The sequence below is a fragment of the Garra rufa genome, chromosome 1 (assembly GCF_049309525.1).
Source record: "Garra rufa chromosome 1, GarRuf1.0, whole genome shotgun sequence".
Classification (NCBI taxonomy): domain Eukaryota; kingdom Metazoa; phylum Chordata; class Actinopteri; order Cypriniformes; family Cyprinidae; genus Garra; species Garra rufa.
This window is the reverse complement of record NC_133361.1, coordinates 104345082-104371106: the sequence shown is the minus strand read 5'-3', so window position 1 is coordinate 104371106 and position 26025 is coordinate 104345082. Positions and strand designations below refer to the sequence as shown.

At 45.1% G+C, this 26025-nt stretch overlaps 21 non-coding genes across 21 annotated transcripts; 17 read left to right on the top strand and 4 right to left on the bottom strand.

The window, feature by feature from the left end:
• Window positions 1-167: 167 nt before the first annotated feature.
• On the bottom strand, window positions 168-249 carry trnas-gcu (transfer RNA serine (anticodon GCU)). Its single transcript has one exon. It is a non-coding gene; the product is annotated as a tRNA-Ser (tRNA).
• Window positions 250-739: 490 nt separating this feature from the next.
• Window positions 740-880, top strand: LOC141284808 (U4 spliceosomal RNA). Its single transcript, XR_012338492.1, has one exon. It is a non-coding gene; the product is annotated as a U4 spliceosomal RNA (small nuclear RNA).
• A 973-nt stretch (window positions 881-1853) lies between these two features.
• On the top strand, window positions 1854-2069 carry LOC141347774 (small nucleolar RNA U3). The gene has a single exon (XR_012357428.1). It is a non-coding gene; the product is annotated as a small nucleolar RNA U3 (small nucleolar RNA).
• Window positions 2070-3298: 1229 nt separating this feature from the next.
• On the top strand, window positions 3299-3371 carry trnak-cuu (transfer RNA lysine (anticodon CUU)). The gene has a single exon. It is a non-coding gene; the product is annotated as a tRNA-Lys (tRNA).
• Window positions 3372-3562: 191 nt separating this feature from the next.
• On the top strand, window positions 3563-3636 carry trnan-guu (transfer RNA asparagine (anticodon GUU)). The gene has a single exon. It is a non-coding gene; the product is annotated as a tRNA-Asn (tRNA).
• Window positions 3637-4218: 582 nt separating this feature from the next.
• LOC141286583 (U4 spliceosomal RNA) lies at window positions 4219-4357 on the top strand. The gene has a single exon (XR_012339301.1). It is a non-coding gene; the product is annotated as a U4 spliceosomal RNA (small nuclear RNA).
• A 490-nt stretch (window positions 4358-4847) lies between these two features.
• On the bottom strand, window positions 4848-4929 carry trnas-gcu (transfer RNA serine (anticodon GCU)). The gene has a single exon. It is a non-coding gene; the product is annotated as a tRNA-Ser (tRNA).
• A 490-nt stretch (window positions 4930-5419) lies between these two features.
• Window positions 5420-5560, top strand: LOC141285207 (U4 spliceosomal RNA). Its single transcript, XR_012338568.1, has one exon. It is a non-coding gene; the product is annotated as a U4 spliceosomal RNA (small nuclear RNA).
• Window positions 5561-15019: 9459 nt separating this feature from the next.
• LOC141347605 (small nucleolar RNA U3) lies at window positions 15020-15235 on the top strand. Its single transcript, XR_012357386.1, has one exon. It is a non-coding gene; the product is annotated as a small nucleolar RNA U3 (small nucleolar RNA).
• Window positions 15236-16463: 1228 nt separating this feature from the next.
• On the top strand, window positions 16464-16536 carry trnak-cuu (transfer RNA lysine (anticodon CUU)). The gene has a single exon. It is a non-coding gene; the product is annotated as a tRNA-Lys (tRNA).
• Window positions 16537-16727: 191 nt separating this feature from the next.
• On the top strand, window positions 16728-16801 carry trnan-guu (transfer RNA asparagine (anticodon GUU)). Its single transcript has one exon. It is a non-coding gene; the product is annotated as a tRNA-Asn (tRNA).
• A 582-nt stretch (window positions 16802-17383) lies between these two features.
• LOC141286569 (U4 spliceosomal RNA) lies at window positions 17384-17522 on the top strand. Its single transcript, XR_012339295.1, has one exon. It is a non-coding gene; the product is annotated as a U4 spliceosomal RNA (small nuclear RNA).
• A 490-nt stretch (window positions 17523-18012) lies between these two features.
• trnas-gcu (transfer RNA serine (anticodon GCU)) lies at window positions 18013-18094 on the bottom strand. Its single transcript has one exon. It is a non-coding gene; the product is annotated as a tRNA-Ser (tRNA).
• Window positions 18095-18584: 490 nt separating this feature from the next.
• Window positions 18585-18725, top strand: LOC141284800 (U4 spliceosomal RNA). Its single transcript, XR_012338491.1, has one exon. It is a non-coding gene; the product is annotated as a U4 spliceosomal RNA (small nuclear RNA).
• A 973-nt stretch (window positions 18726-19698) lies between these two features.
• LOC141347873 (small nucleolar RNA U3) lies at window positions 19699-19914 on the top strand. The gene has a single exon (XR_012357437.1). It is a non-coding gene; the product is annotated as a small nucleolar RNA U3 (small nucleolar RNA).
• A 1584-nt stretch (window positions 19915-21498) lies between these two features.
• LOC141286561 (U4 spliceosomal RNA) lies at window positions 21499-21637 on the top strand. The gene has a single exon (XR_012339293.1). It is a non-coding gene; the product is annotated as a U4 spliceosomal RNA (small nuclear RNA).
• A 490-nt stretch (window positions 21638-22127) lies between these two features.
• trnas-gcu (transfer RNA serine (anticodon GCU)) lies at window positions 22128-22209 on the bottom strand. The gene has a single exon. It is a non-coding gene; the product is annotated as a tRNA-Ser (tRNA).
• A 490-nt stretch (window positions 22210-22699) lies between these two features.
• Window positions 22700-22840, top strand: LOC141285097 (U4 spliceosomal RNA). The gene has a single exon (XR_012338547.1). It is a non-coding gene; the product is annotated as a U4 spliceosomal RNA (small nuclear RNA).
• Window positions 22841-23813: 973 nt separating this feature from the next.
• Window positions 23814-24029, top strand: LOC141347763 (small nucleolar RNA U3). The gene has a single exon (XR_012357427.1). It is a non-coding gene; the product is annotated as a small nucleolar RNA U3 (small nucleolar RNA).
• A 1231-nt stretch (window positions 24030-25260) lies between these two features.
• Window positions 25261-25333, top strand: trnak-cuu (transfer RNA lysine (anticodon CUU)). Its single transcript has one exon. It is a non-coding gene; the product is annotated as a tRNA-Lys (tRNA).
• Window positions 25334-25524: 191 nt separating this feature from the next.
• Window positions 25525-25598, top strand: trnan-guu (transfer RNA asparagine (anticodon GUU)). The gene has a single exon. It is a non-coding gene; the product is annotated as a tRNA-Asn (tRNA).
• Window positions 25599-26025: the final 427 nt, after the last annotated feature.

Genomic DNA, 26025 nt, shown 5'->3' with positions numbered 1-26025 from the left:
GACCACCCCGTCACTTTCCGTGGTCCTTTTATTTAACACTCCCGATTCAGACCATCGGCTCATTAGTAGAGCACTCAGTGAACTGAACTGAGTGTGTCAGATAAGGAAGACACAAAAAGCGCAGAGTGGGGTCCCCAGGACCGAGGATTACTGCTAAAGGAGCCGAACGACGAGGATGGGATTCGAACCCACGCGTGCAGAGCACAATGGATTAGCAGTCCATCGCCTTAACCACTCGGCCACCTCGTCATTTTACGTGACATTTTTTATTTAGCACTCCTGATTCAGATCATCAGTTCATTAGTAGAGAACTCAAAGAACTGAACTGAGTGTGTTAGATAAGGAGGACACACAAAAAGTTTAGCATGGGGTCCCCAGGACCCGGATTAAGGTCCAGTGCTAAAGGAACCGAACGACAAGAATGGATTCCAACCATTGCACAGAGCAAAATGGATTAGCAGTCCATCGCCTTAACCACTCGGCCACCCCGCCCCCTTGCTGACCGAGATAGGCCATGCTGCGGACCTTTTCAGCTGCTGCTGCCGTGCTTTCAGCTGGCTGTTTTGAGCACAGAGGGAATAGTGAATGAGCCGTCTTTTACACACCTCTAATCTGTTCCGTAGAAACACGGTGCAGCAACCCGTGGCAGGAGACTGTTTGTGCGGCAGTTTAAAGCTTGCTACCACCTTGTCGGTTCACATCCACGTAGGTGCAGAAAAAGGTCACGACCGTCGCCTGCATTCTTTCGCAGAGGCAATATTGTAGCCTATGAGGTTTGTCCGAGGCGCGATCATTGCTGGTTGAAAACTTTACCCAATACCCCGCCAGGATGACTTGAAATACAGTTATCTTTGGCAATTTTTGCTAGTCTCTCTGGAGGCTTAGAGTTTTGTTGAGAAATATAGCCTTGTTTCGTTTAGGGTTTTTTTTCCTCGCCAAAAAAACGGTCTGCTGATGATAGTGCGCCAGAGCCAGAAGGTTTGTTGTTTTGTCAATATGTTCTCAAGACAAGTATCGTTAAACTGCAACGCAATTACAGCTCACCGTTACCCATCGTAAACATGTTGGGCCTGTCTGGTCCGGTGGCCTCTCAGTGGCGCTAAAGCTTCGAATGCGTGTCGAGCACAATGTATTAGCCTTCCACCGCCTTAACCACTGGACCACCTCGTCATCCGGCGGGGTTTCTTTATTTAACATTCCTGATTCATGTGCATGTGGATGCATTCTTCGTCTTTTGTTTCAGCCGCCGAGGGCCTGTTTTCCACTGAGGCCCTGCGCCAAACTCCCTATGAGACACAATCCAACGTTAGTAGTAACCTCCGATTACGGCCGAATGTGGATTCTGCTCGGACGACGGGGCACCGGTACATCCTTTGTAGCTTTAGCTTATTAGCCAAACGCTACACCAGTTTGCCATTTCCCATGAAATCATCCTTGATTTCCATAAGAAAGGTGCCCCAAATTGGTGGAAAATCACATCTCAACCATACGCTGTCCAAAGCATTAAACCGCCTTCACGCGGCAAAACAGAACATGTTGTTGGCCCGCACTGCTGGGTCAAACTGCGCTTCCCAAAAACAGATTGGGTCAAAACTGACAGAAGAAATCTCTAAGCCTGCTTTAAGCCCTACCCACGGGACGGGTTGACAGTCTCGCACAACGCGAGAGCCTCAGTTTCGCCTGTGTAATTTGGGGGCCAATGAAAACTGCATCCAACTAAAATTACAAACAAAATTTTAGGACTCTAATGATGTTTCAAATGTAACTTTTCTCATCTCTGTTGTTAGGTTGTAACCATCTCTGAGACTCAAAGTGTCAGAACTCGCCTAAGCTGGTTTTGCAAAATGGAGGTCAAGACTATACTTTCAGGGATCATTTCTATAGTTTCTAACTAGGAAATGTGTTTCAAAAGTGTAGTGTCTCCCAAACTACGATGATGAGCGTTGATACTCTTTTCTGAGCGTGAATCGGGTGTGGAGTAATGGTTTATTTCATATGCTCCACACCATTGATGAACGTTCTGTGTGGCATTTAAGCAGCATAGACGAAGAGAGTATGGTCAGAGTGGTCTCTGAAAAATGTAAATATCAGATTAAAAGTCTTATGAGTCGTTATGATTGAGATTTTTTTTTTTTTTTTTACATTTTTGTTGGTGGGTGTCACCATCCTTGATATTCAGAATGTCAGGATAAGATGTCAGCTGGTTCTATCAACTTAAAGTTGCCATAAAATGCATTGAGAGAATATTTTAATTTGTTCTTTGATATCTGCATAGAAGGTATATGGCATAGGAAAGGGCAAACAATCTCCAGAAACGGTTTTACAGGACCATTTACAACCCTAGGATTTGTCCCTAGAATGAAATGCTCTGTTATTGCCTTTTTTGGAAGCTTCATGAATATTAATGAGCTCTGCTCCGATTGGCTGTTTCACAGAGCTGCTCATCTCTATAGCTGGCACATTGATAAAAATATTTATTTAATTAGGAGCTCTAGCGGCTTTTAATATGTGGTTTGTTGAATCTGCCGTTTTGTATCGCAGACATTTTAGTCTCATTACTGTGATCCATGTGCTCTGTGTAAAGTTATAATGCAGAGGGAGCGCTTCTTACCACACAAGTTCAGCTGCTTCTCGGTGATACTCTGGATCTGTAAATCATTCGCCATCATCAGCGCAGTTATTTCTCCATCATTCACCATCATCAGCACAGTCATCTCTCTGTTTATGTGGTAAGTGATATCTTTTGTACTGCAATGTAACAGGTTAGCGCTAGCATTAAGCTAACCGTGTCCCTTCAGTGGCTTGCCTTGTTTTACTGATGTACTGACGTTACCGATGATTGGGCGATGCAAATGTTGGAGGCGTAACTATTAACGATCCCGGGACTGTTGCGTAACAGTCGGTGTTATGTTGGAACTGACATATAAATCTAGTGTTTGCAAAAGACCACCGAAATATAGAAGATTTATCCTTATCCTTATATAGATTTATCCTTGATTTCCATAAGAAAGGTGCCCCAAATTGGTGGAAAATCACATCTCAACCATACGCTGACCAAAGCATTGAACCGCCTTCACGCGGCAAGACAGAACATGTTGTTGGCCCGCACTGCTGGGTCAAACTGCGCTTCCCAATAACAGATTGGGTCAAAACTGACAGAAGAAAACTCTAAGCCTGCTCTAAGCACTACCCACGGGACGGCTCGACAGTCTTGCACAACGCGAGAGCCTCCGTTTCGCCTGTGTCATTTGGGAGCCGATGAAAACTGCGTCCGACCCGGTGAAGGAGACCACGACCAGCCCGGCTAGCTCAGTCGGTAGAGCATGAGACTCTTAATCTCAGGGTCGTGGGTTCGAGCCCCACGTTGGGCGGCTCTGTTGGCGCTCTTTCTTCCCAACAGGTTGGCGGGCTCCAGCGTGCCCATTCTCCGCACAGGCTAAGTGGATTTTGCGAGCTCCGGAAACATCTTTCAAAACAGCCTGTTAGTACGTGCGATTCTAATCCCTAACCCTAACCCTTGCTTATACAACCGTGATCCCGCGGCAGCAGATGCGCAATGTCTGTCGCTGTGGCGCAATCGGTTAGCGCGTTCGGCTGTTAACCGAAAGGTTGGTGGTTCGAGCCCACCCAGGGACGTGTGAAATGCCGGTGTTTTGCACGCGCGTCAGGTGTCCACTAGCGCCTATGCCATTCTTAGGGTTGCGAGGCACAGCTTTCTCAGGGCGTTTATCCTGTGCACCTTCAATAAGCTGGCTTCTTTTAAAAGAAGTCAGCGGCGGGTGTTTGGTGAACATTTTCACCAGCTCGAGTTTGCTGTGGCATGTGGATTCATTCTTTACTGATGATCTGTCTCTGGGGCTCATCTAGTTGACATGGTATCCGCTGACATTCGGCTGAAGGTGCTGATCCACCATCTGCTCTTGGTACGGACTGGATCCGGGGGACTGCAGTGACCATCTAATCGGAATACAGAATGGATATGGCGGCTACGGTGACCTCAGAATAAGAACAAACAGACTAATTTTAATGTAGATGCAAAAGTTCCATGTTGCCACAGTGTCAGATTGGAGAGGATCTGGTTTTCACAGTCTTGCGTCGATGGCCGTCTAGGTGAAGAGGTCTTCACTGATGATCTGTCTCTGGGGCTCATCCAGCTTGCTATCACCTTGTCGGATCACATCCACGTAGCTGCAAGAAAAGGTCACGACCGTCACCGGTATTCTATCGCAGAGGCAATGTTGTAGCTTGTGTGGTTTATCTGAGGTGTGATCATTGCTGGTTGTAAACTTTCCCCGATATCCCATCTGGATGATTTGAAATACAGTCAGCTTCTCAGTTTTTGCCGGTCTCTCTGGACGCTTCTTGAAAAACAAAGTTTTGCTTCGTTTTGTTAGAGTGGCTGGTTGTTGGTCCTCGTCAAAGAGGTGTCTACAGATCATAGCGTGCCGGAGCCAGAAGATTTGTTGTTTTGTCAATATGCTCTCAAGACTTCGCTGCAGGTATCATTAAACTACAGCACAATCACAGCTCACCGCTACCCATCGTAAACAGGTTGGGCCTGTCTGTTCTGGTGGGCTCTCAGTGGTGCTAAATCATCAAATGAAGAGGACGGGATTCAAACCCACACAAACCAAGGTGAGCCTAGCACAACGGATTAGCCTTGCATCGCCTTAACCACTCGACCACCCCGTCACTTTCCGTGGTCCTTTTATTTAACACTCCCGATTCAGACCATCGGCTCATTAGTAGAGCACTCAGTGAACTGAACTGAGTGTGTCAGATAAGGAAGACACAAAAAGCGCAGAGTGGGGTCCCCAGGACCGAGGATTACTGCTAAAGGAGCCGAACGACGAGGATGGGATTCGAACCCACGCGTGCAGAGCACAATGGATTAGCAGTCCATCGCCTTAACCACTCGGCCACCTCGTCATTTTACGTGACGTTTTTTATTTAGCACTCCTGATTCAGATCATCAGTTCATTAGTAGAGAACTCAAAGAACTGAACTGAGTGTGTTAGATAAGGAGGACACACAAAAAGTTTAGCATGGGGTCCCCAGGACCCGGATTAAGGTCCAGTGCTAAAGGAACCGAACGACAAGAATGGATTCCAACCATTGCACAGAGCAAAATGGATTAGCAGTCCATCGCCTTAACCACTCGGCCACCCCGTCCCCTTGCTGACCGAGATAGGCCATGCTGCGGACCTTTTCAGCTGCTGCTGCCGTGCTTTCAGCTGGCTGTTTTGAGCACAGAGGGAATAGTGAATGAGCCGTCTTTTACACACCTCTAATCTGTTCCGTAGAAACACGGTGCAGCAACCCGTGGCAGGAGACTGTTTGTGCGGCAGTTTAAAGCTTGCTACCACCTTGTCGGTTCACATCCACGTAGGTGCAGAAAAAGGTCACAACCGTCGCCTGCATTCTTTCGCAGAGGCAATATTGTAGCCTATGAGGTTTGTCCGAGGCGCGATCATTGCTGGTTGAAAACTTTACCCAATACCCCGCCAGGATGACTTGAAATACAGTTATCTTTGGCAGTTTTTGCTAGTCTCTCTGGAGGCTTAGAGTTTTGTTGAGAAATATAGCCTTGTTTCGTTTAGGGTTTTTTTTTCTCGCCAAAAAAACGGTCTGCTGATGATAGTGCGCCAGAGCCAGAAGGTTTGTTGTTTTGTCAATATGTTCTCAAGACAAGTATCGTTAAACTGCAACGCAATTACAGCTCACCGTTACCCATCGTAAACATGTTGGGCCTGTCTGGTCCGGTGGCCTCTCAGTGGCGCTAAAGCTTCGAATGCGTGTCGAGCACAATGTATTAGCCTTCCACCGCCTTAACCACTGGACCACCTCGTCATCCGGCGGGGTTTCTTTATTTAACATTCCTGATTCATGTGCATGTGGATGCATTCTTCGTCTTTTGTTTCAGCCGCCGAGGGCCTGTTTTCCACTGAGGCCCTGCGCCAAACTCCCTATGAGACACAATCCAACTGTGGCGGAGGGGAATATGCCACCGCCTTGTGGGGGAAATATTAAACACTTACACCTAAGGAAGACTGAGTGAGCAACAGGATCTTAGTCCCCCCACCCAATGCTTTAGGTCTCAGTATAACAGGTGGTTATATGTTGGTGTCTATCGTGATGCTATGTGGAGCTATAGATGAGGTGAAGTGGGCTCCAGGATTTACTTTATACACGGTGCCAACTGGAGTGTGTGTGTGCAGATAACTTTAAAGATACTAGCTTTATATTGCAAAACCCACCTTCTCCAAATCTAACAAGATAGATGAGACGCCCCCACTCCTTAGTGTAAGAGACTCGACTTAGTAAACACAGTTTTAGTTTAACTAACTAGAAATATCTTGATGAAAAACATTAAACTCAAGAGACAGATTAAATGACTTCTTTCTTTTCTTTAGTTTCTTCACAGGAAAAGTAAAAGTATTTCAAATTCAGTCAATTTGGAATAAAATCAAAGATTGACAACAATAAAGAAAATATAAACAATTTGTAACAGTTTCTGTTGAAACTTAAACAACAATCAGTGTTCTTTTAACGCAATGAAAGGTTTCACATTCACAATCAGTGTGATTCAATCAGTTCAACTCAAACTTTGAAAAGTTCACTTCAAAATCCAGGAAAAATTATACTGTCCATTCAGTAGTCAGAATGTTCATAGACTTGCATAAAGGATGTGAATCACTTTGCAGGTAAATTCACGTTACAGTTCCGTGTATGAGAGTTTTCTCCTAAAGCACAGTTCAGTTCTTTTACACGTTGTAAAGAAAATATTTCTTGCTTACCAGCATTCAGTGGAAAATTAAGAAAATAAAGCACATCACCAGTCTTGGGAAATGGATGGAGCGCTGAAAGGTGTCCAGATAGGCAGGGTAATGTTCCTTTAACTCTATGATCTTCAACGATTGTCCCCGTGATCCTAAAGACAACAGCTTGATCCGACGAGGCCGCAATCCAGTCCGACGAAGATCAGTCCAAGAGCACGAACAATATACGACCCAATCTAACGATTCAGCTAACTCTCCTCACAAAAAATGAGCAACAGCATTCACTACGTTTTGAGTTCGTATGAACTTACAAAACTGGATGCAAACGCACGAAAATCACGGCAATATTTAACTCCAACGCTGAATGACTTTCCAAAAACTCAACAGTCTGTTTGCAGCTTCACGCACGAGCACTATGTAAACTTGTTACTATAAATAACTCGGCTCGTTAAGACAAACGAAGACTTAAAAGCATCAACATGCAGTTCTAATGCATGTCACCGGTCTAAACTCAACTTTTAACTCGATAAAAGTTCTCAAAAACAACGCATTCTTCATCAGCTCACGGCTGCTTCTCTTCTCTCTCGCTCTCTCTCAGTGCGTCCGACACTCACGCAAGAAAATAGTAATGGCGGCGCCCGCGACGAATTTCAAAATAAAAGCTCTTACGAAATAGAACTTGTAGATCCCCTACATTCCCCCCTGCTAAACCCTGCCACACCATCGGACCTCCTTTCAGCGACTCCGTCCCTACAACAAAGTATGAACAGAGAATAGCAGGTGAACATTTTTTCAATGTGAACATCAGTACATCAATGAAATCTTTCAATCGGTAAGATTGAGAAACATTCACATTAAAAGAAACTTACAAAACCTTAGGTTTGCATAAGATTATTTCAAAACATAGTCAGTCCTATACCTGACAGGAATGGTACCTCTGTTCCGACGCAGGGAACGTCTAGGTTCAGGAATACTTTCATTTTCACTTTCAGCTTCGGAACCACCTGAATTTACTGACTCATGTACAGACTGATCTACTGAATCATCAGCTGACATTACATCATTATGGTCCCTAATGCCTGTCTCTAGTTCACCCTCATCTTCCCTTCTACCTCCCATGTCTGTGAGTGTAGCAGGTGCAAGTGTAACAACAGGGACTGCAAAAAGGTCGGGATCTTCTGAATCAGTGTGTGCCTGACCTGTGTTTGCTCTAGATTCATGTCTAGATGTGCGAAGTGGTTGTGATGACTGAAAAGTGCAATGTCTGAGTTGATCCCTATGTACAACTTTACAAGGGCCTCCTTTCTCTGGACGAATTGTGTAAACCGGGGTGTCTGCGTGATTCTGTTTCACCACAATATAAGGCAAGGGTTCCCAGTGATCTTGTATCTTTTTCCTTCCTCTATGTGAATGATTTCGTAACAGAACACGGTCTCCAGGTCTCATAAGTGCTCCATATGATCTGCGATCATAGGCTCTTTTTCTTTGTCTTGCAGCTTCCTGGGCTGCCGAATTAGCTACTTCAACAGCGGTCTTCAATCTGTCGTGATGGCTTTTCACCCAATCATCGAGATTGTCAACTCCACTATTCTCAAAGTCTCTCCCGTTGAGGATATCCATCGGCATTCGTGCATCCCTACCGAACATCAAATAGAATGGCGAGTAGCCAGTTGAAGTGTGGGTTCGGCTATTGTACGCCATAACTAACTCAGGTAGATACTCTTTCCAGTTCCTTTTCTTTTCCGGGGGTAACGTCCTTAGCATGTCGTGCATGGTTCTGTTAAATCTTTCACACTGAGAGTTACCCTGCGGGTGGTAAGGAGTTGTTCGACTCTTTCCTATTCCATAGACTTTACACAGTTCTTTGATGACGTTGGCTTCGAAACATCGACCTTGGTCGGAATGTAATCGCGCCGGACAACCATAATGAACAAACCAATGCTGAACCAGGGCTTTTGCCGTAGTGTTGGCAGTCTGATTCCTGGTTGGCACTGCTACCATGAAACGAGTGAACATGTCTGTTAAGACGAGAACATTTTCATATCCTCCTACAGATTCCTCCAAGACAGTATAATCCATAGCGAGGACTTCCAGCGGTGCAGACACATTAGTGCACGTCATTGGGGCCCTAATCTTAGGGAAAACATCCTTCGCAAGGGCACATCGCTTACATTCTTGGATCCAACTTTTAACATCCTTACTCATTGTTGGCCAGTAATAGCTTCGTCTCATGCGCTCCAGCGTGCTTCTCTCTCCAAAATGGCCACAATGATCATGTTGACTCTCGTAGACTTTGTGACGCAAAGGTTCTGGAACCACTAATTGACAAATTTCTTCTCCGTCTCGGGGGTCAAAGATAGTACGGAACAACACTCCTTTTTTAAGTTTGAGTCGTATGAATTGTCTAGCAAGCTTCTTTAATTCTACATCCATGTTGCGCTGTTCAACTGGATTGAAATTCTTGTTACTTAGTACAGCACGGTAGACAGGAGCTATATGAGGGTCAATCTTTTGTTGCTCTTCTATGTCACTCCAGCTATATCCAGGGACTTTCCTGGTCACCGACACATTGACCGATGCTTGTACTTTCTGCTGCTTATTGGCGCCTGGCCACAAGCATACACGCACTTCATCCGAATTCATCTTGATGAAATCCTTAGAGGAGTCCTCTTGCTCTGGCTCCTGACCAGATGGAATTCTTGATAACACATCTGCATTGGTGTTCTGTCGTCCTGGCTTATAATAAACCTCAAAATCAAACTCTGCCAATTGAGCTATCCACCGTTGTTCTACAGCTCCTAAGTTTGCTGTCTCCAAGTAACGCAAAGGATTGTGATCTGTTATCACAGAGAACTTGGAGTAGATCAAGTATTCTTTGAACTTTTCGGTTACAGCCCATTTTAAGGCAAGCAACTCTAGCTTGAAAGCACTGTAATTTCTGTCGTTCTTTTCTGAACCACGAAGGCCACGACTTGCATACGCGATCACACGCTCAGCTCCCCCTTGTCGTTGACTTAACACGGCCCCAAGACCATGCAGGCTCCCATCAGTCGTGAGTACGAATGACTGACTGAAATCCGGGTATGCGAGGATTGGTGGAGACATTAAACACTGCTTGAGTTTATCAAATGCAGTTTGACATTCAGTTGTCCAGTCAAGTGGTTCAACCGTTTTTCCTTTCCCTCCTTTACCAACAAGGGCATGAAGAGGTCGGGCCAACTGAGCAAAACTAGGAACAAATCTCCTATAGTAACTCATGAATCCGAGTACTTGCCTCAACTCCTTGACACTCTTGGGTGCAGGCCATGTTTCCAATGCTTGGGTTTTCTCTCCATCCACCTTTATTCCCTGTGAAGAAATTAGGTGACCCAAGAATTTCACTTCGGGTTTCAAAAGAAAGCATTTACTGGGTTTTAGTTTCAAACCATGCTGTCTCAACCGGTTGAACACGATTTCTAGCCTTTGACAATGGTTATCGAAGTCTCTCGAAAAGACAATGATATCATCAAGGTAGATGAGCAGTATATCAAACGTCAGATCACCCAGCACCACCCCCATCAGACGTTGAAATGTTGCAGGAGCATTGCAAAGTCCGAATGGCATCCTGGTCCATTCAAATAGTCCAAAGGGAGTGGTGACAGCTGTCTTCGCTCTGTCCTCTTCACTCATTGCTACTTGGAAATAGCCAGAAGTAAGATCAAGGGTAGAGAAAAGCTGCGCATTTCCCAATGCGTCCAGTGATTCCTCCACACGGGGGAGGGGATAAGCATCTTTACAGGTCACTTTATTCAACTTTCTGTAGTCACAGCAAAAGCGTACGCTGCCATCCTTCTTAATAACGATTACAGCTGGAGATGCCCACGGACTACAACTTTCTCTGAGAATACCTTGAGACACTAAATCTTGAACATGTTTTTTCACTTCTTGAAACACCTGAGGTGGAATTCTACGATGTCTTTGCTTGATAGGAGGAGCGTCTCCTGTTGGAACACTGTGAGTGACGGCTGTCGTATAACCAAAATCACAATCGTTCTTTGAAAACACATCACTGTGCTTAACCAGTAGGTCCTGAAGTTTGCGACGTTGAGTTTCTGTGAGGTTCTCTAAATTTATTTTCACTGGAACTGGCAATTGATCCATGCTGCTTACCTCTTCTTTCACTTGACGTTGCTGCACAGCCTTAACATGCAAAGCACCCTCTTTCTCCTCAAACTCGACAAGCTCTTTTGACACAACTTCCTGTGGCTTGGACAGCGCAGCAATCCTACATCGTGGTGGGAGCTTTACCGGCTTTTCACTAGAATTCAAGACTCTAACAGGGACTATACCATCAGCTGTCTTGGTGAGCACATTAGCAATCAGAACACTTTTAGGCAGGCTTACATTTGACGAGGCCTCCACCAACACTTGACAGCTCACTTTTGGTGGTACTCTGCAACGGCCTTCCAAAACACGTTCACTGAATGGAGGAATAGTGATTGCTTGCTTCCCAGCTACCTTGACAAAGCCAATCTTGTCACCACAGCTCAGTGCCTCAGTTTGCATCTTAATGTTAGCCAACACACGCTGGACCTTTGCTTCCTTGAAACCATGGCTATACCTGTCCATCTTCCTTACACCTTCAGTGGCCATGAATAGATCTTTGAGATCGCTCAACACATTCATTCCAACAATGCCAGGCAATCCTTTCAACTCTGTTCCATTGGAATCACTCTCTTTGATCACAAACACGCATTTTCCATGTAATGTCTTCCCCATACACTCTATGTCTGCTTCTAGACAACCAATGATTGGAATGTCTAGGCCATTTGCTGCTGTGAGTCGGACCCAGTTGGCGGATGACAGCACAACTTCTCCAAAGTGATTCTTAAAATGTGACTCGGTGATGGTAGTCACCTCCGAACCTGTGTCCAAGAGACAGATAGTTCTGATACCAGCAATCTTCAGTTCTACGGTCAGGCAATCTCCAAAAGCATTTTCACAAAAGGTTTTGGGAACATTCTCTGTATCATAGTCTGCAGTATGACTTCTAATAACGGATGGACCTGGACTCTCTAGCACTGACGTGTCTCGGTCAGCTGTCTTTTCCATCTCTGCCATGTGAGGTTGCACTCTACTTGAATTTTCTCTGCTTTGAAGACAACGACGACTTGTGTGCCCTGGCTTACCACAAGTATAGCAGATGTATCTTCCTTCACTATCTTTTAAAGGTGCACTTTTTACCTTGCTTTCCTTCGCAAGAGGTTTCACTTTTTCTTTGCTGTTTACCATTTGAAACAGTTCTTCTTGTCTGGCAGCTATCTGTTGAATAGCTTCATGAAGCGACTCCAGGGTTAGAGGGACTGAAGGACTCTCTGCTACAGTGGTAGCATGAACAACACCGCGTGAACGACTACTGGTTCTTAGATTGCTTGGAACCTGTACCTCCTCTTCTTCTGACCAAGTAATAGCTTCCTGCATAAGCTGGATGAATGTCAGATCCTTCTCAGCTTTAACTCTCCTTTTCATTTCACGCCGTAGCGAATCATCTTTGAGGCCTAACACAAGCTGTTCCTTCAATACGCCATCAGCATCAGGAACTCTGGACGGCTCCCGGCTCTGGATAATACTCAGCTTCTCCTGCAAATCATAAGCATAAGAACGGATGGTTTCTCCAGGCATTTGTTTGCGGTCATAAAACTCTTTCAGTCTGCTGCCAATGGGAAGTTTGTCCCCATACGTCTGGTCCAAAGCATCGAAAATCTCATTCACTGACTTCTCCTTTCCATTAAGCATAAACTTGACTGTCATTTTTGCTTCATCTTTTAAATATTGCTTAACAAACTCAATTCTGTCTTCTTCAGGAATTTTCATCACCTTGAAGGCGGACTTCATTGAACCTATCCAATCTTCTATACTCAACTCACCAGGCTTGGAACGACATCCACTAAACTCAGGAAGTTTACGATCTCTTGGGATGTACACGGTAGATGGTGCTCTTTGAGCAGCAGCTTGCTGTTCAATAACAGTTTTAGCAAGTGAAAGTGCCTCTCTCTGTTCAGATCTGGCTTGCTCTAACATTCCTGTCTGCTCACCGAACCGCCTTTGCATCTCTTCAAACTGTTTCTTTAATTCTTCAAGTTCCGCCATAGCGTCAGCTCAATGACCAGAAACTTTCACTTAATCAGGAATCAGGAGTTGATCCTGTTCGTGACGCCAATATGTGGCGGAGGGGAATATGCCACCGCCTTGTGGGGGAAATATTAAACACTTACACCTAAGGAAGACTGAGTGAGCAACAGGATCTTAGTCCCCCCACCCAATGCTTTAGGTCTCAGTATAACAGGTGGTTATATGTTGGTGTCTATCGTGATGCTATGTGGAGCTATAGATGAGGTGAAGTGGGCTCCAGGATTTACTTTATACACGGTGCCAACTGGAGTGTGTGTGTGCAGATAACTTTAAAGATACTAGCTTTATATTGCAAAACCCACCTTCTCCAAATCTAACAAGATAGATGAGACGCCCCCACTCCTTAGTGTAAGAGACTCGACTTAGTAAACACAGTTTTAGTTTAACTAACTAGAAATATCTTGATGAAAAACATTAAACTCAAGAGACAGATTAAATGACTTCTTTCTTTTCTTTAGTTTCTTCACAGGAAAAGTAAAAGTATTTCAAATTCAGTCAATTTGGAATAAAATCAAAGATTGACAACAATAAAGAAAATATAAACAATTTGTAACAGTTTCTGTTGAAACTTAAACAACAATCAGTGTTCTTTTAACGCAATGAAAGGTTTCACATTCACAATCAGTGTGATTCAATCAGTTCAACTCAAACTTTGAAAAGTTCACTTCAAAATCCAGGAAAAATTATACTGTCCATTCAGTAGTCAGAATGTTCAGACTTGCATAAAGGATGTGAATCACTTTGCAGGTAAATTCACGTTACAGTTCCGTGTATGAGAGTTTTCTCCTAAAGCACAGTTCAGTTCTTTTACACGTTGTAAAGAAAATATTTCTTGCTTACCAGCATTCAGTGGAAAATTAAGAAAATAAAGCACATCACCAGTCTTGGGAAATGGATGGAGCGCTGAAAGGTGTCCAGATAGGCAGGGTAATGTTCCTTTAACTCTATGATCTTCAACGATTGTCCCCGTGATCCTAAAGACAACAGCTTGATCCGACGAGGCCGCAATCCAGTCCGACGAAGATCAGTCCAAGAGCACGAACAATATACGACCCAATCTAACGATTCAGCTAACTCTCCTCACAAAAAATGAGCAACAGCATTCACTACGTTTTGAGTTCGTATGAACTTACAAAACTGGATGCAAACGCACGAAAATCACGGCAATATTTAACTCCAACGCTGAATGACTTTCCAAAAACTCAACAGTCTGTTTGCAGCTTCACGCACGAGCACTATGTAAACTTGTTACTATAAATAACTCGGCTCGTTAAGACAAACGAAGACTTAAAAGCATCAACATGCAGTTCTAATGCATGTCACCGGTCTAAACTCAACTTTTAACTCGATAAAAGTTCTCAAAAACAACGCATTCTTCATCAGCTCACGGCTGCTTCTCTTCTCTCTCGCTCTCTCTCAGTGCGTCCGACACTCACGCAAGAAAATAGTAATGGCGGCGCCCGCGACGAATTTCAAAATAAAAGCTCTTACGAAATAGAACTTGTAGATCCCCTACACAACGTTAGTAGTAACCTCCGATTACGGCCGAATGTGGATTCTGCTCGGACGACGGGGCACCGGTACATCCTTTGTAGCTTTAGCTTATTAGCCAAACGCTACACCAGTTTGCCATTTCCCATGAAATCATCCTTGATTTCCATAAGAAAGGTGCCCCAAATTGGTGGAAAATCACATCTCAACCATACGCTGTCCAAAGCATTAAACCGCCTTCACGCGGCAAAACAGAACATGTTGTTGGCCCGCACTGCTGGGTCAAACTGCGCTTCCCAAAAACAGATTGGGTCAAAACTGACAGAAGAAATCTCTAAGCCTGCTTTAAGCCCTACCCACGGGACGGGTTGACAGTCTCGCACAACGCGAGAGCCTCAGTTTCGCCTGTGTAATTTGGGGGCCAATGAAAACTGCATCCAACTAAAATTACAAACAAAATTTTAGGACTCTAATGATGTTTCAAATGTAACTTTTCTCATCTCTGTTGTTAGGTTGTAACCATCTCTGAGACTCAAAGTGTCAGAACTCGCCTAAGCTGGTTTTGCAAAATGGAGGTCAAGACTATACTTTCAGGGATCATTTCTATAGTTTCTAACTAGGAAATGTGTTTCAAAAGTGTAGTGTCTCCCAAACTACGATGATGAGCTTTGATACTCTTTTCTGAGCGTGAATCGGGTGTGGAGTAATGGTTTATTTCATATGCTCCACACCATTGATGAACGTTCTGTGTGGCATTTAAGCAGCATAGACGAAGAGAGTATGGTCAGAGTGGTCTCTGAAAAATGTAAATATCAGATTAAAAATCTTATGAGTCGTTATGATTGAGATTTTTTTTTTTTTTTTACATTTTTGTTGGTGGGTGTCACCATCCTTGATATTCAGAATGTCAGGATAAGATGTCAGCTGGTTCTATCAACTTAAAGTTGCCATAAAATGCATTGAGAGAATATTTTAATTTGTTCTTTGATATCTGCATAGAAGGTATATGGCATAGGAAAGGGCAAACAATCTCCAGAAACGGTTTTACAGGACCATTTACAACCCTAGGATTTGTCCCTAGAATGAAATGCTCTGTTATTGCCTTTTTTGGAAGCTTCATGAATATTAATGAGCTCTGCTCCGATTGGCTGTTTCACAGAGCTGCTCATCTCTATAGCTGGCACATTGATAAAAATATTTATTTAATTAGGAGCTCTAGCGGCTTTTAATATGTGGTTTGTTGAATCTGCCGTTTTGTATCGCAGACATTTTAGTCTCATTACTGTGATCCATGTGCTCTGTGTAAAGTTATAATGCAGAGGGAGCGCTTCTTACCACACAAGTTCAGCTGCTTCTCGGTGATACTCTGGATCTGTAAATCATTCGCCATCATCAGCGCAGTTATTTCTCCATCATTCACCATCATCAGCACAGTCATCTCTCTGTTTATGTGGTAAGTGATATCTTTTGTACTGCAATGTAACAGGCTAGCGCTAGCATTAAGCTAACCGTGTCCCTTCAGTGGCTTGCCTTGTTTTACTGATGTACTGACGTTACCGATGATTGGGCGATGCAAATGTTGGAGGCGTAACTATTAACGATCCCGGGACTGTTGCGTAACAGTCGGTGTTATGTTGGAACTGACATATAAATCTAGTGTTTGCAAAAGACCACCGAAATATAGAAGATTTATCCTTATCCTTATATAGATTTATCCTTGATTTCCATAAGAAAGGTGCCCCAAATTGGTGGAAAATCACATCTCAACCATACGCTGACCAAAGCATTGAACCGCCTTCACGCGGCAAGACAGAACATGTTGTTGGCCCGCACTGCTGGGTCAAACTGCGCTTCCCAATAACAGATTGGGTCAAAACTGACAGAAGAAAACTCTAAGCCTGCTCTAAGCACTACCCACGGGACGGCTCGACAGTCTTGCACAACGCGAGAGCCTCCGTTTCGCCTGTGTCATTTGGGAGCCGATGAAAACTGCGTCCGACCCGGTGAAGGAGACCACGACCAGCCCGGCTAGCTCAGTCGGTAGAGCATGAGACTCTTAATCTCAGGGTCGTGGGTTCGAGCCCCACGTTGGGCGGCTCTGTTGGCGCTCTTTCTTCCCAACAGGTTGGCGGGCTCCAGCGTGCCCATTCTCCGCACAGGCTAAGTGGATTTTGCGAGCTCCGGAAACATCTTTCAAAACAGCCTGTTAGTACGTGCGATTCTAATCCCTAACCCTAACCCTTGCTTTTACAACCGTGATCCCGCGGCAGCAGATGCGCAATGTCTGTCTCTGTGGCGCAATCGGTTAGCGCGTTCGGCTGTTAACCGAAAGGTTGGTGGTTCGAGCCCACCCAGGGACGTGTGAAATGCCGGTGTTTTGCACGCGCGTCAGGTGTCCACTAGCGCCTATGCCATTCTTAGGGTTGCGAGGCACAGCTTTCTCAGGGCGTTTATCCTGTGCACCTTCAATAAGCTGGCTTCTTTTAAAAGAAGTCAGCGGCGGGTGTTTGGTGAACATTTTCACCAGCTCGAGTTTGCTGTGGCATGTGGATTCATTCTTTACTGATGATCTGTCTCTGGGGCTCATCTAGTTGACATGGTATCCGCTGACATTCGGCTGAAGGTGCTGATCCACCATCTGCTCTTGGTACGGACTGGATCCGGGGGACTGCAGTGACCATCTAATCGGAATACAGAATGGATATGGCGGCTACGGTGACCTCAGAATAAGAACAAACAGACTAATTTTAATGTAGATGCAAAAGTTCCATGTTGCCACAGTGTCAGATTGGAGAGGATCTGGTTTTCACAGTCTTGCGTCGATGGCCGTCTAGGTGAAGAGGTCTTCACTGATGATCTGTCTCTGGGGCTCATCCAGCTTGCTATCACCTTGTCGGATCACATCCACGTAGCTGCAAGAAAAGGTCACGACCGTCACCGGTATTCTATCGCAGAGGCAATGTTGTAGCTTGTGTGGTTTATCTGAGGTGTGATCATTGCTGGTTGTAAACTTTCCCCGATATCCCATCTGGATGATTTGAAATACAGTCAGCTTCTCAGTTTTTGCCGGTCTCTCTGGACGCTTCTTGAAAAACAAAGTTTTGCTTCGTTTTGTTAGAGTGGCTGGTTGTTGGTCCTCGTCAAAGAGGTGTCTACAGATCATAGCGTGCCGGAGCCAGAAGATTTGTTGTTTTTTCAATATGCTCTCAAGACTTCGCTGCAGGTATCATTAAACTACAGCACAATCACAGCTCACCGCTACCCATCGTAAACAGGTTGGGCCTGTCTGTTCTGGTGGGCTCTCAGTGGTGCTAAATCATCAAATGAAGAGGACGGGATTCAAACCCACACAAACCAAGGTGAGCCTAGCACAACGGATTAGCCTTGCATCGCCTTAACCACTCGACCACCCCGTCACTTTCCGTGGTCCTTTTATTTAACACTCCCGATTCAGACCATCGGCTCATTAGTAGAGCACTCAGTGAACTGAACTGAGTGTGTCAGATAAGGAAGACACAAAAAGCGCAGAGTGGGGTCCCCAGGACCGAGGATTACTGCTAAAGGAGCCGAACGACGAGGATGGGATTCGAACCCACGCGTGCAGAGCACAATGGATTAGCAGTCCATCGCCTTAACCACTCGGCCACCTCGTCATTTTACGTGACATTTTTTATTTAGCACTCCTGATTCAGATCATCAGTTCATTAGTAGAGAACTCAAAGAACTGAACTGAGTGTGTTAGATAAGGAGGACACACAAAAAGTTTAGCATGGGGTCCCCAGGACCCGGATTAAGGTCCAGTGCTAAAGGAACCGAACGACAAGAATGGATTCCAACCATTGCACAGAGCAAAATGGATTAGCAGTCCATCGCCTTAACCACTCGGCCACCCCGTCCCCTTGCTGACCGAGATAGGCCATGCTGCGGACCTTTTCAGCTGCTGCTGCCGTGCTTTCAGCTGGCTGTTTTGAGCACAGAGGGAATAGTGAATGAGCCGTCTTTTACACACCTCTAATCTGTTCCGTAGAAACACGGTGCAGCAACCCGTGGCAGGAGACTGTTTGTGCGGCAGTTTAAAGCTTGCTACCACCTTGTCGGTTCACATCCACGTAGGTGCAGAAAAAGGTCACGACCGTCGCCTGCATTCTTTCGCAGAGGCAATATTGTAGCCTATGAGGTTTGTCCGAGGCGCGATCATTGCTGGTTGAAAACTTTACCCAATACCCCGCCAGGATGACTTGAAATACAGTTATCTTTGGCAATTTTTGCTAGTCTCTCTGGAGGCTTAGAGTTTTGTTGAGAAATATAGCCTTGTTTCGTTTAGGGTTTTTTTTCCTCGCCAAAAAAACGGTCTGCTGATGATAGTGCGCCAGAGCCAGAAGGTTTGTTGTTTTGTCAATATGTTCTCAAGACAAGTATCGTTAAACTGCAACGCAATTACAGCTCACCGTTACCCATCGTAAACATGTTGGGCCTGTCTGGTCCGGTGGCCTCTCAGTGGCGCTAAAGCTTCGAATGCGTGTCGAGCACAATGTATTAGCCTTCCACCGCCTTAACCACTGGACCACCTCGTCATCCGGCGGGGTTTCTTTATTTAACATTCCTGATTCATGTGCATGTGGATGCATTCTTCGTCTTTTGTTTCAGCCGCCGAGGGCCTGTTTTCCACTGAGGCCCTGCGCCAAACTCCCTATGAGACACAATCCAACGTTAGTAGTAACCTCCGATTACGGCCGAATGTGGATTCTGCTCGGACGACGGGGCACCGGTACATCCTTTGTAGCTTTAGCTTATTAGCCAAACGCTACACCAGTTTGCCATTTCCCATGAAATCATCCTTGATTTCCATAAGAAAGGTGCCCCAAATTGGTGGAAAATCACATCTCAACCATACGCTGTCCAAAGCATTAAACCGCCTTCACGCGGCAAAACAGAACATGTTGTTGGCCCGCACTGCTGGGTCAAACTGCGCTTCCCAAAAACAGATTGGGTCAAAACTGACAGAAGAAATCTCTAAGCCTGCTTTAAGCCCTACCCACGGGACGGGTTGACAGTCTCGCACAACGCGAGAGCCTCAGTTTCGCCTGTGTAATTTGGGGGCCAATGAAAACTGCATCCAACTAAAATTACAAACAAAATTTTAGGACTCTAATGATGTTTCAAATGTAACTTTTCTCATCTCTGTTGTTAGGTTGTAACCATCTCTGAGACTCAAAGTGTCAGAACTCGCCTAAGCTGGTTTTGCAAAATGGAGGTCAAGACTATACTTTCAGGGATCATTTCTATAGTTTCTAACTAGGAAATGTGTTTCAAAAGTGTAGTGTCTCCCAAACTACGATGATGAGCGTTGATACTCTTTTCTGAGCGTGAATCGGGTGTGGAGTAATGGTTTATTTCATAAGCTCCACACCATTGATGAACGTTCTGTGTGGCATTTAAGCAGCATAGACGAAGAGAGTATGGTCAGAGTGGTCTCTGAAAAATGTAAATATCAGATTAAAAATCTTATGAGTCGTTATGATTGAGATTTTTTTTTTTTTTTTTTACATTTTTGTTGGTGGGTGTCACCATCCTTGATATTCAGAATGTCAGGATAAGATGTCAGCTGGTTCTATCAACTTAAAGTTGCCATAAAATGCATTGAGAGAATATTTTAATTTGTTCTTTGATATCTGCATAGAAGGTATATGGCATAGGAAAGGGCAAACAATCTCCAGAAACGGTTTTACAGGACCATTTACAACCCTAGGATTTGTCCCTAGAATGAAATGCTCTGTTATTGCCTTTTTTGGAAGCTTCATGAATATTAATGAGCTCTGCTCCGATTGGCTGTTTCACAGAGCTGCTCATCTCTATAGCTGGCACATTGATAAAAATATTTATTTAATTAGGAGCTCTAGCGGCTTTTAATATGTGGTTTGTTGAATCTGCCGTTTTGTATCGCAGACATTTTAGTCTCATTACTGTGATCCATGTGCTCTGTGTAAAGTTATAATGCAGAGGGAGCGCTTCTTACCACACAAGTTCAGCTGCTTCTCGGTGATACTCTGGATCTGTAAATCATTCGCCATCATCAGCGCAGTTATTTCTCCATCATTCACCATCATCAGCACAGTCATCTCTCTGTTTATGTGGTAAGTGATATCTTTTGTACTGCAATGTAACAGGCTAGCGCTAGCATTAAGCTAACCGTGTCCCTTCAGTGGCTTGCCTTGTTTTACTGATGTACTGACGTTACCGATGATTGGGCGATGCAAATGTTGGAGGCGTAACTATTAACGATCCCGGGACTGTTGCGTAACAGTCGGTGTTATGTTGGAACTGACATATAAATCTAGTGTTTGCAAAAGACCACCGAAATATAGAAGATTTATCCTTATCCTTATATAGATTTATCCTTGATTTCCATAAGAAAGGTGCCCCAAATTGGTGGAAAATCACATCTCAACCATACGCTGACCAAAGCATTGAACCGCCTTCACGCGGCAAGACAGAACATGTTGTTGGCCCGCACTGCTGGGTCAAACTGCGCTTCCCAATAACAGATTGGGTCAAAACTGACAGAAGAAAACTCTAAGCCTGCTCTAAGCACTACCCACGGGACGGCTCGACAGTCTTGCACAACGCGAGAGCCTCCGTTTCGCCTGTGTCATTTGGGAGCCGATGAAAACTGCTTACTGATGATCTGTCTCTGGGGCTCATCTAGTTGACATGGTATCCGCTGACATTCGGCTGAAGGTGCTGATCCACCATCTGCTCTTGGTACGGACTGGATCCGGGGGACTGCAGTGACCATCTAATCGGAATACAGAATGGATATGGCGGCTACGGTGACCTCAGAATAAGAACAAACAGACTAATTTTAATGTAGATGCAAAAGTTCCATGTTGCCACAGTGTCAGATTGGAGAGGATCTGGTTTTCACAGTCTTGCGTCGATGGCCGTCTAGGTGAAGAGGTCTTCACTGATGATCTGTCTCTGGGGCTCATCCAGCTTGCTATCACCTTGTCGGATCACATCCACGTAGCTGCAAGAAAAGGTCACGACCGTCACCGGTATTCTATCGCAGAGGCAATGTTGTAGCTTGTGTGGTTTATCTGAGGTGTGATCATTGCTGGTTGTAAACTTTCCCCGATATCCCATCTGGATGATTTGAAATACAGTCAGCTTCTCAGTTTTTGCCGGTCTCTCTGGACGCTTCTTGAAAAACAAAGTTTTGCTTCGTTTTGTTAGAGTGGCTGGTTGTTGGTCCTCGTCAAAGAGGTGTCTACAGATCATAGCGTGCCGGAGCCAGAAGATTTGTTGTTTTTTCAATATGCTCTCAAGACTTCGCTGCAGGTATCATTAAACTACAGCACAATCACAGCTCACCGCTACCCATCGTAAACAGGTTGGGCCTGTCTGTTCTGGTGGGCTCTCAGTGGTGCTAAATCATCAAATGAAGAGGACGGGATTCAAACCCACACAAACCAAGGTGAGCCTAGCACAACGGATTAGCCTTGCATCGCCTTAACCACTCGACCACCCCGTCACTTTCCGTGGTCCTTTTATTTAACACTCCCGATTCAGACCATCGGCTCATTAGTAGAGCACTCAGTGAACTGAACTGAGTGTGTCAGATAAGGAAGACACAAAAAGCGCAGAGTGGGGTCCCCAGGACCGAGGATTACTGCTAAAGGAGCCGAACGACGAGGATGGGATTCGAACCCACGCGTGCAGAGCACAATGGATTAGCAGTCCATCGCCTTAACCACTCGGCCACCTCGTCATTTTACGTGACATTTTTTATTTAGCACTCCTGATTCAGATCATCAGTTCATTAGTAGAGAACTCAAAGAACTGAACTGAGTGTGTTAGATAAGGAGGACACACAAAAAGTTTAGCATGGGGTCCCCAGGACCCGGATTAAGGTCCAGTGCTAAAGGAACCGAACGACAAGAATGGATTCCAACCATTGCACAGAGCAAAATGGATTAGCAGTCCATCGCCTTAACCACTCGGCCACCCCGTCCCCTTGCTGACCGAGATAGGCCATGCTGCGGACCTTTTCAGCTGCTGCTGCCGTGCTTTCAGCTGGCTGTTTTGAGCACAGAGGGAATAGTGAATGAGCCGTCTTTTACACACCTCTAATCTGTTCCGTAGAAACACGGTGCAGCAACCCGTGGCAGGAGACTGTTTGTGCGGCAGTTTAAAGCTTGCTACCACCTTGTCGGTTCACATCCACGTAGGTGCAGAAAAAGGTCACGACCGTCGCCTGCATTCTTTCGCAGAGGCAATATTGTAGCCTATGAGGTTTGTCCGAGGCGCGATCATTGCTGGTTGAAAACTTTACCCAATACCCCGCCAGGATGACTTGAAATACAGTTACCTTTGGCAATTTTTGCTAGTCTCTCTGGAGGCTTAGAGTTTTGTTGAGAAATATAGCCTTGTTTCGTTTAGGGTTTTTTTTCCTCGCCAAAAAAACGGTCTGCTGATGATAGTGCGCCAGAGCCAGAAGGTTTGTTGTTTTGTCAATATGTTCTCAAGACAAGTATCGTTAAACTGCAACGCAATTACAGCTCACCGTTACCCATCGTAAACATGTTGGGCCTGTCTGGTCCGGTGGCCTCTCAGTGGCGCTAAAGCTTCGAATGCGTGTCGAGCACAATGTATTAGCCTTCCACCGCCTTAACCACTGGACCACCTCGTCATCCGGCGGGGTTTCTTTATTTAACATTCCTGATTCATGTGCATGTGGATGCATTCTTCGTCTTTTGTTTCAGCCGCCGAGGGCCTGTTTTCCACTGAGGCCCTGCGCCAAACTCCCTATGAGACACAATCCAACGTTAGTAGTAACCTCCGATTACGGCCGAATGTGGATTCTGCTCGGACGACGGGGCACCGGTACATCCTTTGTAGCTTTAGCTTATTAGCCAAACGCTACACCAGTTTGCCATTTCCCATGAAATCATCCTTGATTTCCATAAGAAAGGTGCCCCAAATTGGTGGAAAATCACATCTCAACCATACGCTGTCCAAAGCATTAAACCGCCTTCACGCGGCAAAACAGAACATGTTGTTGGCCCGCACTGCTGGGTCAAACTGCGCTTCCCAAAAACAGATTGGGTCAAAACTGACAGAAGAAATCTCTAAGCCTGCTTTAAGCCCTACCCACGGGACGGGTTGACAGTCTCGCACAACGCGAGAGCCTCAGTTTCGCCTGTGTAATTTGGGGGCCAATGAAAACTGCATCCAACTAAAATTACAAACAAAATTTTAGGACTCTAATGATGTTTCAAATGTAACTTTTCTCATCTCTGTTGTTAGGTTGTAACCATCTCTGAGACTCAAAGTGTCAGAACTCGCCTAAGCTGGTTTTGCAAAATGGAGGTCAAGACTATACTTTCAGGGATCATTTCTATAGTTTCTAACTAGGAAATGTGTTTCAAAAGTGTAGTGTCTCCCAAACTACGATGATGAGCGTTGATACTCTTTTCTGAGCGTGAATCGGGTGTGGAGTAATGGTTTATTTCATATGCTCCACACCATTGATGAACGTTCTGTGTGGCATTTAAGCAGCATAGACGAAGAGAGTATGGTCAGAGTGGTCTCTGAAAAATGTAAATATCAGATTAAAAATCTTATGAGTCGTTATGATTGAGATTTTTTTTTTTTTTTTTTTACATTTTTGTTGGTGGGTGTCACCATCCTTGATATTCAGAATGTCAGGATAAGATGTCAGCTGGTTCTATCAACTTAAAGTTGCCATAAAATGCATTGAGAGAATATTTTAATTTGTTCTTTGATATCTGCATAGAAGGTATATGGCATAGGAAAGGGCAAACAATCTCCAGAAACGGTTTTACAGGACCATTTACAACCCTAGGATTTGTCCCTAGAATGAAATGCTCTGTTATTGCCTTTTTTGGAAGCTTCATGAATATTAATGAGCTCTGCTCCGATTGGCTGTTTCACAGAGCTGCTCATCTCTATAGCTGGCACATTGATAAAAATATTTATTTAATTAGGAGCTCTAGCGGCTTTTAATATGTGGTTTGTTGAATCTGCCGTTTTGTATCGCAGACATTTTAGTCTCATTACTGTGATCCATGTGCTCTGTGTAAAGTTATAATGCAGAGGGAGCGCTTCTTACCACACAAGTTCAGCTGCTTCTCGGTGATACTCTGGATCTGTAAATCATTCGCCATCATCAGCGCAGTTATTTCTCCATCATTCACCATCATCAGCACAGTCATCTCTCTGTTTATGTGGTAAGTGATATCTTTTGTACTGCAATGTAACAGGCTAGCGCTAGCATTAAGCTAACCGTGTCCCTTCAGTGGCTTGCCTTGTTTTACTGATGTACTGACGTTACCGATGATTGGGCGATGCAAATGTTGGAGGCGTAACTATTAACGATCCCGGGACTGTTGCGTAACAGTCGGTGTTATGTTGGAACTGACATATAAATCTAGTGTTTGCAAAAGACCACCGAAATATAGAAGATTTATCCTTATCCTTATATAGATTTATCCTTGATTTCCATAAGAAAGGTGCCCCAAATTGGTGGAAAATCACATCTCAACCATACGCTGACCAAAGCATTGAACCGCCTTCACGCGGCAAGACAGAACATGTTGTTGGCCCGCACTGCTGGGTCAAACTGCGCTTCCCAATAACAGATTGGGTCAAAACTGACAGAAGAAAACTCTAAGCCTGCTCTAAGCACTACCCACGGGACGGCTCGACAGTCTTGCACAACGCGAGAGCCTCCGTTTCGCCTGTGTCATTTGGGAGCCGATGAAAACTGCGTCCGACCCGGTGAAGGAGACCACGACCAGCCCGGCTAGCTCAGTCGGTAGAGCATGAGACTCTTAATCTCAGGGTCGTGGGTTCGAGCCCCACGTTGGGCGGCTCTGTTGGCGCTCTTTCTTCCCAACAGGTTGGCGGGCTCCAGCGTGCCCATTCTCCGCACAGGCTAAGTGGATTTTGCGAGCTCCGGAAACATCTTTCAAAACAGCCTGTTAGTACGTGCGATTCTAATCCCTAACCCTAACCCTTGCTTATACAACCGTGATCCCGCGGCAGCAGATGCGCAATGTCTGTCTCTGTGGCGCAATCGGTTAGCGCGTTCGGCTGTTAACCGAAAGGTTGGTGGTTCGAGCCCACCCAGGGACGTGTGAAATGCCGGTGTTTTGCACGCGCGTCAGGTGTCCACTAGCGCCTATGCCATTCTTAGGGTTGCGAGGCACAGCTTTCTCAGGGCGTTTATCCTGTGCACCTTCAATAAGCTGGCTTCTTTTAAAAGAAGTCAGCGGCGGGTGTTTGGTGAACATTTTCACCAGCTCGAGTTTGCTGTGGCATGTGGATTCATTCTTTACTGATGATCTGTCTCTGGGGCTCATCTAGTTGACATGGTATCCGCTGACATTCGGCTGAAGGTGCTGATCCACCATCTGCTCTTGGTACGGACTGGATCCGGGGGACTGCAGTGACCATCTAATCGGAATACAGAATGGATATGGCGGCTACGGTGACCTCAGAATAAGAACAAACAGACTAATTTTAATGTAGATGCAAAAGTTCCATGTTGCCACAGTGTCAG